This window comes from Zea mays, chromosome 9, assembly GCF_902167145.1.
Source record: "Zea mays cultivar B73 chromosome 9, Zm-B73-REFERENCE-NAM-5.0, whole genome shotgun sequence".
In the NCBI taxonomy this organism is placed as follows: domain Eukaryota; kingdom Viridiplantae; phylum Streptophyta; class Magnoliopsida; order Poales; family Poaceae; genus Zea; species Zea mays.
The window spans coordinates 82,387,403-82,395,059 of record NC_050104.1 but is presented as its reverse complement, the minus strand read 5'-3'; positions in this window follow the sequence as shown (position 1 = coordinate 82,395,059).

Below are 7,657 nucleotides of genomic sequence, written 5' to 3'. Positions count from 1 at the left end.
CACTTCCCACTCGAACCAAGTCATCCCCGACAACATTCTCGGGGGCTGGGCACGTGTCAACACCATCCTTGGGGTCCAAGTTCTCTGCGGTAGCCACCTCTAAGGCTGATGGGCCCTCAGTTACTTCCATAGGACCAGGACGATCCAAGTCAGTCTCCCGACCCTCGAGATCGCGCTCTAAGGTCGACGAGGCACGAGATGACCTCAACCCAGCATCAAGCACATCAGCACAAACCTCCATCACACCATCACCTGCTGGCTCCGATAACAAATCTTCTGGAACCATATCCTCAAGAGTCTGATCAAAATTGGCCAGGGACAGTTCTTGCAGACCAATGAGAGCAGACAAAGCAGGAGAAGGAACTCCACTACTTTCACCGCTAGCGATGAACTGCCGACTGTTTTTCCGAGTCAAAGGAACTTCATCTTCTTCCTCCTCGTCGTCCACATTAGCAACACAGGCAGCACCCCCATTGGGTTCAGCAACAGATGGAGCACCCACATTAGGATCAGCAACAGATTCGGTACACCCATTGGGGTTAGCGTCAGTAAATTCAGTCACAGGCACTTCTTCAGCAGCAGGAACCGAGGTACCAACGTCCCGATCCAAACTGGATACTCGCGGGAGGCGTCTCTTTTTCTTTTTCTGCTCATCAGCAGAAGGATCAGGTTGACTGGCTCGGCAAGGGCGCCTCGGGCGTGTACTGGCAGGCTTCTGAGTATCCAAAGTTGTATCAGCCTCTGGGAGGGGCGCCACTACCAATGCCCCAGCAGGAGCAGCATCAGAAGAGTCCTCAGCCAGCAAATCAAGCATAGCACTTATCTCTGCATCACTAGGGTTCAGGGGCACCTCAAAATGGACCTGCCGTTCATCATCAGGAATCTCCTCGAGCGAGGCAACCAAGGCACTAACTTCTTCAGCAGAAGGCCGCACTCTAAGGCCCAAACTACCATCAGTGACAGGAGGATTCGACACAAAAAGAGTGAAGGCTTTGGGAGGAGGCAAGTTCCAGGCTGAGAATGCTACTGGGGCACCAACATTTGACACTTTGCCTCTAAGGATCATCTCAAGTCGGTTCACCAAGTCCATAGAGGGAATTCTTCTGTTAGTAACCCGAGTTGAGTCGGCTAGGCCTCGATACAGATAAGCTGGGTATGCCCTGTCTTTCAACGGCTGAATATTCTTGAAGACAAAATCAGCAACCACAGCTTCAGCAGTCAGACCCCTCTCCTTCAGCAATCCAACTTCAGCCAGCAAAGCACCTGCCTCAGCTACCTCCTGATCTGTGGGGGACTCGGTCCAGCTTGGGGTGCGAACATCCGGCTGTCTTCCCAACCGAGGAAGGAGAGAGTTTCCATAATTCTCAACTATGAACCACTCCAAGCGCCATCCCTTGATACTGTCTTTGAGAGGGATTTCGAGATACTCAGTCTTCCTCCCGCGGCGCATCTCCAAGCTGGCACCCCCAACCAACTGATGTTGTCCACCAGCCATCCCAGGGCGACAGTGATACAAGTACTTCCACAACCCGAAATGTGGCAGCACGCCAAGAAAGGCTTCACATAAATGAACGAAAATGGAGATTTGCAGGATAGAATTGGGATTCAGATGGGTCAAGTTAAGATGGTAGAAATCAAGGAGGCCACGGAAAAAGGGAGAAATGGGAAGATCGAGGCCGCGGAGAAGGAAAGGAGCATAAATCACGGACTCATGGGTATCCTCAGTTGGGACAGTAACCCCATGGCAAATCGGCCAAGAACATAGTTCCCGCGGAGGAAGAACCCCAATGGACACGAGGTGGAGAAGTTCGGGCTCAGAGATGACAGACATGTGGTTACCTACGAAAGGCAACTGGTTGTTGGGGTCGATTGGAGGAATCACCACGGCAGACGAACTCGAGGTTTTCCTCTTGGGCGCCATCTCGATTCTACCGGCAAGCAGAGTGGGAGGCGAATTGCAGAGAGGTTTCGGAAGCAAGAAAGCAAGAACTAGGGCACGGAAAGCAGAGGCGGCTAAAAGCGCAGCACTTATGGGATATTCCCGAGCCAGATACCGTTTCAAAAAGCGCCCAGTCAGCACCCGACGGTTATTTCCAAAACACCGGCGTGCCACGTGATCACCCGACAGTTATTTCCAGAACACCGGTGCGCCACATCATCACTCGGTTATTATCCTCAAAGTGGCCCACGCAGCCCGCTATCGCTCAGCGTTACCTCTAAAACGCTGACGTCGCCCTCAGGTCACTCGGCGTTACTTCTAAAAACGCTGACGTCGTCTTCAAGTCGCTCGGCGTTACCTCTAAAACACTGACGTCGCCCTCAGGTCACTCGGCGCTACCTCTAAAACGCTGATGTCGTCTTCAAGTCGCTCGACGTTACCTCTAAAACGCTGTCGTTGTCTTCAAGTCACTCGGCGTTACTTCTAAAACGCTGACGTCGTCTTCAAGTCGCTCGGCGTTACCTCTAAAACGCTGTCGTTGTCTTCAAGTCACTCGGCGTTACTTCTAAAACGCTGACGTCGTCTTCAAGTCGCTCGGCGTTACCTCTAAAACACTGACGTTGTCTTCAAGTCACTCGGCGTTACTTCTAAAACGCTGACGTCGTCTTCAAGTCGCTCGGCGTTACCTCTAAAACGCTGACGTCGTCTTCAAGTCGCTCATCAGCTACCTCTAAAAGCATCGATATGATGCCCGAGTTATTCACTTACTATTCCAAGGGAATCAACTTCACGAAAAAGGCGGGAAGATAAATGATTCAAGAACTTTGAGTTATGAATATCGAAGAATAATCATCACAGAGAAGCTAACTTCATTTCCTCATTAAAGGGAAGATATCATACTTACAAATCAACTCACTATGAGTTGATACTTCCCTATTACTACTACTACATTACATTACATTACTGCTACTACTACTACACTACACTATACTACTCTACACTACTAAATACTACTACATTATTCTAACTATACTATACTAACATCTAAAGGACCAGTGGCATCTAGCCACTGGCCCTGTTGCTACCGCCGCCGCTGCCGCCCCTGTTGCTGCCCCTGCTGCTGCCGCCCCTGCTGTCGCCGCTGTCACCATCCTTGCTGCCGCTGCTGTCGCCCCTGCCGCTGTCGTCACCGTCACCGCCGCCACCGCCTTTGTCATCGTCGTCGTCGTTGTCGCCGTCCTCGTCCTCGCCGCCACCGTCCGAGTCCTCCTCATCCGAGGAGTACTCCGACTCATCCAAGCCCTCGAGCCCGGAGCGCTCGACGACCCGGATGTACGTCCAGACCTCCGCCGCGAGCCCCTGGGAGTCGTCTGAGTCGTCAGACGACTCACGCAGGGGGATGGGAGCCGGAGACCCCTCAGACTCAGAGGAGAACTCCTCCTCTGAGTACTCCGAGTCACCAAAATCCTCCGATGGAGGAGTTGGCTCACGCTTGCGCTTGTTGTTCTTGCCCATGGTGGAAGCGAAAGGGAGAGAAGAAAAGCAAGCAATAGAGAACAACGAGAGATGTGAAAAAGCCGGAGAGACAACGACATTATTTATAGAAGGAGAAGGCAACCGCTCACCTCCAACCGCGGTCACTGAACAGTCGCAAAGCATTCAATAAGCACTTCAACCCGTCTGAAGACACGTCAGGCGGCTGACGCCGTTTCACGCAATACAACACCCATTGGGACTCCAGTCAACAGCGCAGAGGATATGATTACACCCGCCGTCACATCACATTACTACTCAGAAGCAGCCGGCTAAAACACTCAGCGTACCAAGCCGTCCCTTGCCCACACCCATTAGGGGGGATGCCCAGGAATTATCAGTATATTTTTCAAAACGGTCACATCTGTGCAGGGCATGCAGTGAATACCTCAAGACAAAAATGAGATATCAGTAAGGATCAGAGGAAAGCCAAATATAGCCAGTGAAGTACAAAATATGGCCGACAGAAGCGACATGAAGACTAGACAGAGAACGTCCATCAAATGTCCAATCAGTCGCAGAGCAAATAAATTACACCACCTAGCAAGATATGGATGGATTGCGAACTCGGCTGCAAAAGACAAAATACATGCTGACCTCTGAAGCATAATATTGATGACATAATGCTGACCTCCAAAGCATAATGCGGATGGCATCATGCCGATTTTTACAAGCAGAAAGGATAATCTTCAGCAAAAAGACACAAAAGGAAGACCTTCGAATGGATTATCCTCAAAAATCCACTTGAAGGTCGGGGGCTACACCCATTGGGTGCACCTTTGGTGCACCCCATGGATCATCATTCCAAGCCAAGATAGTGCCGACTTCTAAGGCATGGGACAAGATCAAAGACAAGGCTGGCCCTCAACCAAAACGAAGGGGTAAAAATGGAAATAATTTCTGGTGAAGACCTTCGAGTAGATTATTTTCTAAAATCTACTCGAAGCTCGGGGGCTACACCCATTGGGTGCACCTCCGGTGCACCCAATGAAGTTTAGGGTCCTACAAAACAAAATGCCGACCTCTAAGGCACAAGCACGAAACGAAGCTTCGGTTTACGAGTGATCAAAGCTGGAGGAGACAGTAAGAAGTCGTTTTCTTCAAATCGCCTGCAAGCTGGACCTGAGATCTTTGGGCTGATTACCTCTAAATTAACCCAAAGATCGGGGGCTTGTGGGGGACAGATATCCCCCGGGTCCACTAAAAGAGTAAAAGACCTCACGAAAGGCCCAAGGGCCCAATAAATCATAAGGTCATTCTTTCGTGGGCCTGGGGAAGGACAATCAGCAAAGCAGATCGACATGAGGCCGGATAGATGCCAGCCTGGACGGCCCACAACGTCGAGCGAGCGACCACAACAGAGATCCGACTTTCTCACGCTGGAGCCCCCATGCAACAGAGCCATGCGGGGATAGGTCGGCAGAACTACAGGGAGATAAACTCAAACAGTTCACTGTCTTTTAGCTGCACATTGTTATCATATCCACGTGTATTACCCCACGGTCGAGTATATAAGGCCTAGGGGGCACCCCTTCAGAACGATCGACCTATTACTCAGCCACCCACCTCAACTCTCTGTGTTCTCAATTCAGAGAGCTCCCTTGTAACCTCATTCACCAAGCATACTCACCAGGACGTAGAGTGTTACGCATCTCCAAGCGGCCCGAACCTGTAAACATTGTCTATTGTCCCTCGTGCATCTGGCACGAACCATTTTGCTACAGTCGGCGACACTGTCCTACTCCTAAAAACACCTTGAGGGGCAACCCCGGGTGTGCGGTCGGACCCAAAACACCGACAGGCAGAGACATTGTTGTCTCCACCAACCCTCACAATAGACATGTCCCAAAAAGTACCTTCCTCTCATGTTCTCAAGATGACTCTGTTTAATGGTTGATTTTCCAAAGACAGAATGGCTTGGTCGCCAAGGCCGATCTTCAGAATCCTCATCCCCACTTTCCACATCATAGCTATCGCTGTCACCAGTATCTTCAGATAAACCTTCCAGTATTTCTTCAGTGATCTTCTCTGTGTTTGTCTTTGCCATCGACTCAACAAATCCAGCAACATAAGGATCCACAACCTTCTTCTCCTCAAACAGCTTCGTCTCTTCAGTCAGCTTTGTCTCTGCAAAAACATTCTTTTCCTTGGACATTTTTTCTCCAGACATGGTGAAACAGCGTCTTTCGGCCAAGCTTGAAAGTCTAGCGAGCGCTAGTAAGCAAGAGCTAAAAGTTTGAGAAAATAATGCAAATGGTAGAAACAACGTATCAAATGATGCTGGTGTGAGTTCATATTTATACGCCTAGCACGCTGCAACTTGGAGGGCTCCGTCTGTCATTGATTGTTGCTATTCTAGCAAAGGGAAGGTGTTTTTTCGGACCTTCGGCTTAAGGCCTCTGTCCATGTTGCAGTCTGAATTCGTTATCTTAACAAATTAATACTGCGAGGGGCTACTGTTGGGGGCCTTCGTCTTCCGAAGGTCCTCAAAAACATGACTAATAATGTTTCCCAAGTGTAATACACACACAGGCACCTTCATATTCAGGATGAAGCTGTACACAATATGGAAAGCAGGGTCGGAACGAAGGCTGAACCAACGTCGAAGCTATGCGCAAGGGAGCTTCGGCTCAGTACCAGAAAAAGGAACCGACTTAAGGAGGAAAAGGCTATCTAGTCCCCAACAGATTGTTCTTAAGTCAATAGTAAACATGAAGGGCATGAATGTAATTTCACACAGGCTGCGCCCCGTGCCAATAAATAGATGAACAATACCCCCGTATTGTTCACGCTGACTTGTTCTCGCTCGTGCGTCACGCTTGTACCTTTACCTTCTGTCAAGTCGAAGGTACAAATGTAATTCAATATTGTTTTTATTCATTCATGATTATATAGTAAAAGTTATATTAATGGTGTCAAATGATTATCTATGTTATTTTTCATGTCTCATATGCTTCGTCTTTCATTGATATATGCTGTGATAATGAAGGTACGTCCTTCATGACCTTCGTCCGAAGATCGTTATATCCTTAGGGAAATAATGCTTCGAAAGACGAAGGACATTAACCATTAACCCATTTTTGTGTTGCCTTGTTCTTAATTCATAGCATTTGAGAACAAGTCCCAAACAGGTGTTGTACAAGAATTGGAGATAATTGGACTTGAAGTCTGACTGCCAGTCAACCCAGGAACTGAATTTTTACTGACAGTGAAAACAGATGAACTTGAGATCGAATTTGAGTAGGATCCAGGGATTATTTGAGTTTGGTTGCTATAGCAAAATCAAAGCTGGATTATAGATCAACAACTTTGTTACAGATGGATTAACAAGTTGCCACACAAAAATTGGAGAACCAAACTCTTTAACCTGCTTTGTCAGGCGCACTAAAGAAGTTTCCCATGGTACAATACCGAAGAAGATCTCAGGTGCATTGAACCTCACCGCCGGTGACCCCTGTGCCCGGATTCACACCGGTGCTGTGATTCGCGCCCCTTGGCATTTGGATAACGACTCGGGGAGAAAGATCTTTGGAAAGGGATGAAGTCGGGGCACTGCGGCCGCTCTGTCACCGCACCCACTTGCGCCGTAACGTGGCCGCACAGTCGTCGCCGTGATGATTGCCGTTAACCCAGGCACGCCACCCTACTACCTTGTTACCACGTTGCAGTAGGTCGCTATAGATGGCCTGTCAATCATCTGAGTCGTTGCTCCAGGGAATGCCACGGTAACTCATGCCAGTGACCTCCCCCTCTCTCCGGCTGCTCGCGTGTCTTCCCCAAATTGGACACCACTGCTGTTGATCTCTATAAATTGAGCGCTCAGCGTTCTCTGTTAGGTTGTTACGCGCCCAGTGCACCAGCTCTCACCTCTGATCATCCACCGTAGCGTCTCAATTTCACTTTTACCCCAATTTCGTTTTCCACGCCGCCGTGAGTTTCCCACTGTGGCCAGACATCTAAAGGTTAGTTCAATCTTCTCTTCTTGATGTTCTAGCATCCATAAAGCCTCCTATTGCTTGTAGACCTGTTTAATTGAACTAGAGCACTCGGAATCACCAAGAACACCTCGGTTTGTCTTCGGTGTTCACCGCCGTCGTGAGCAGACGAACTCCGGGCCGGATTCGTGCAATTGATGGAGGGATTAGGGTCGCCAGGGGTAGGATTAGGTGTCGACCGAGTTAGGGC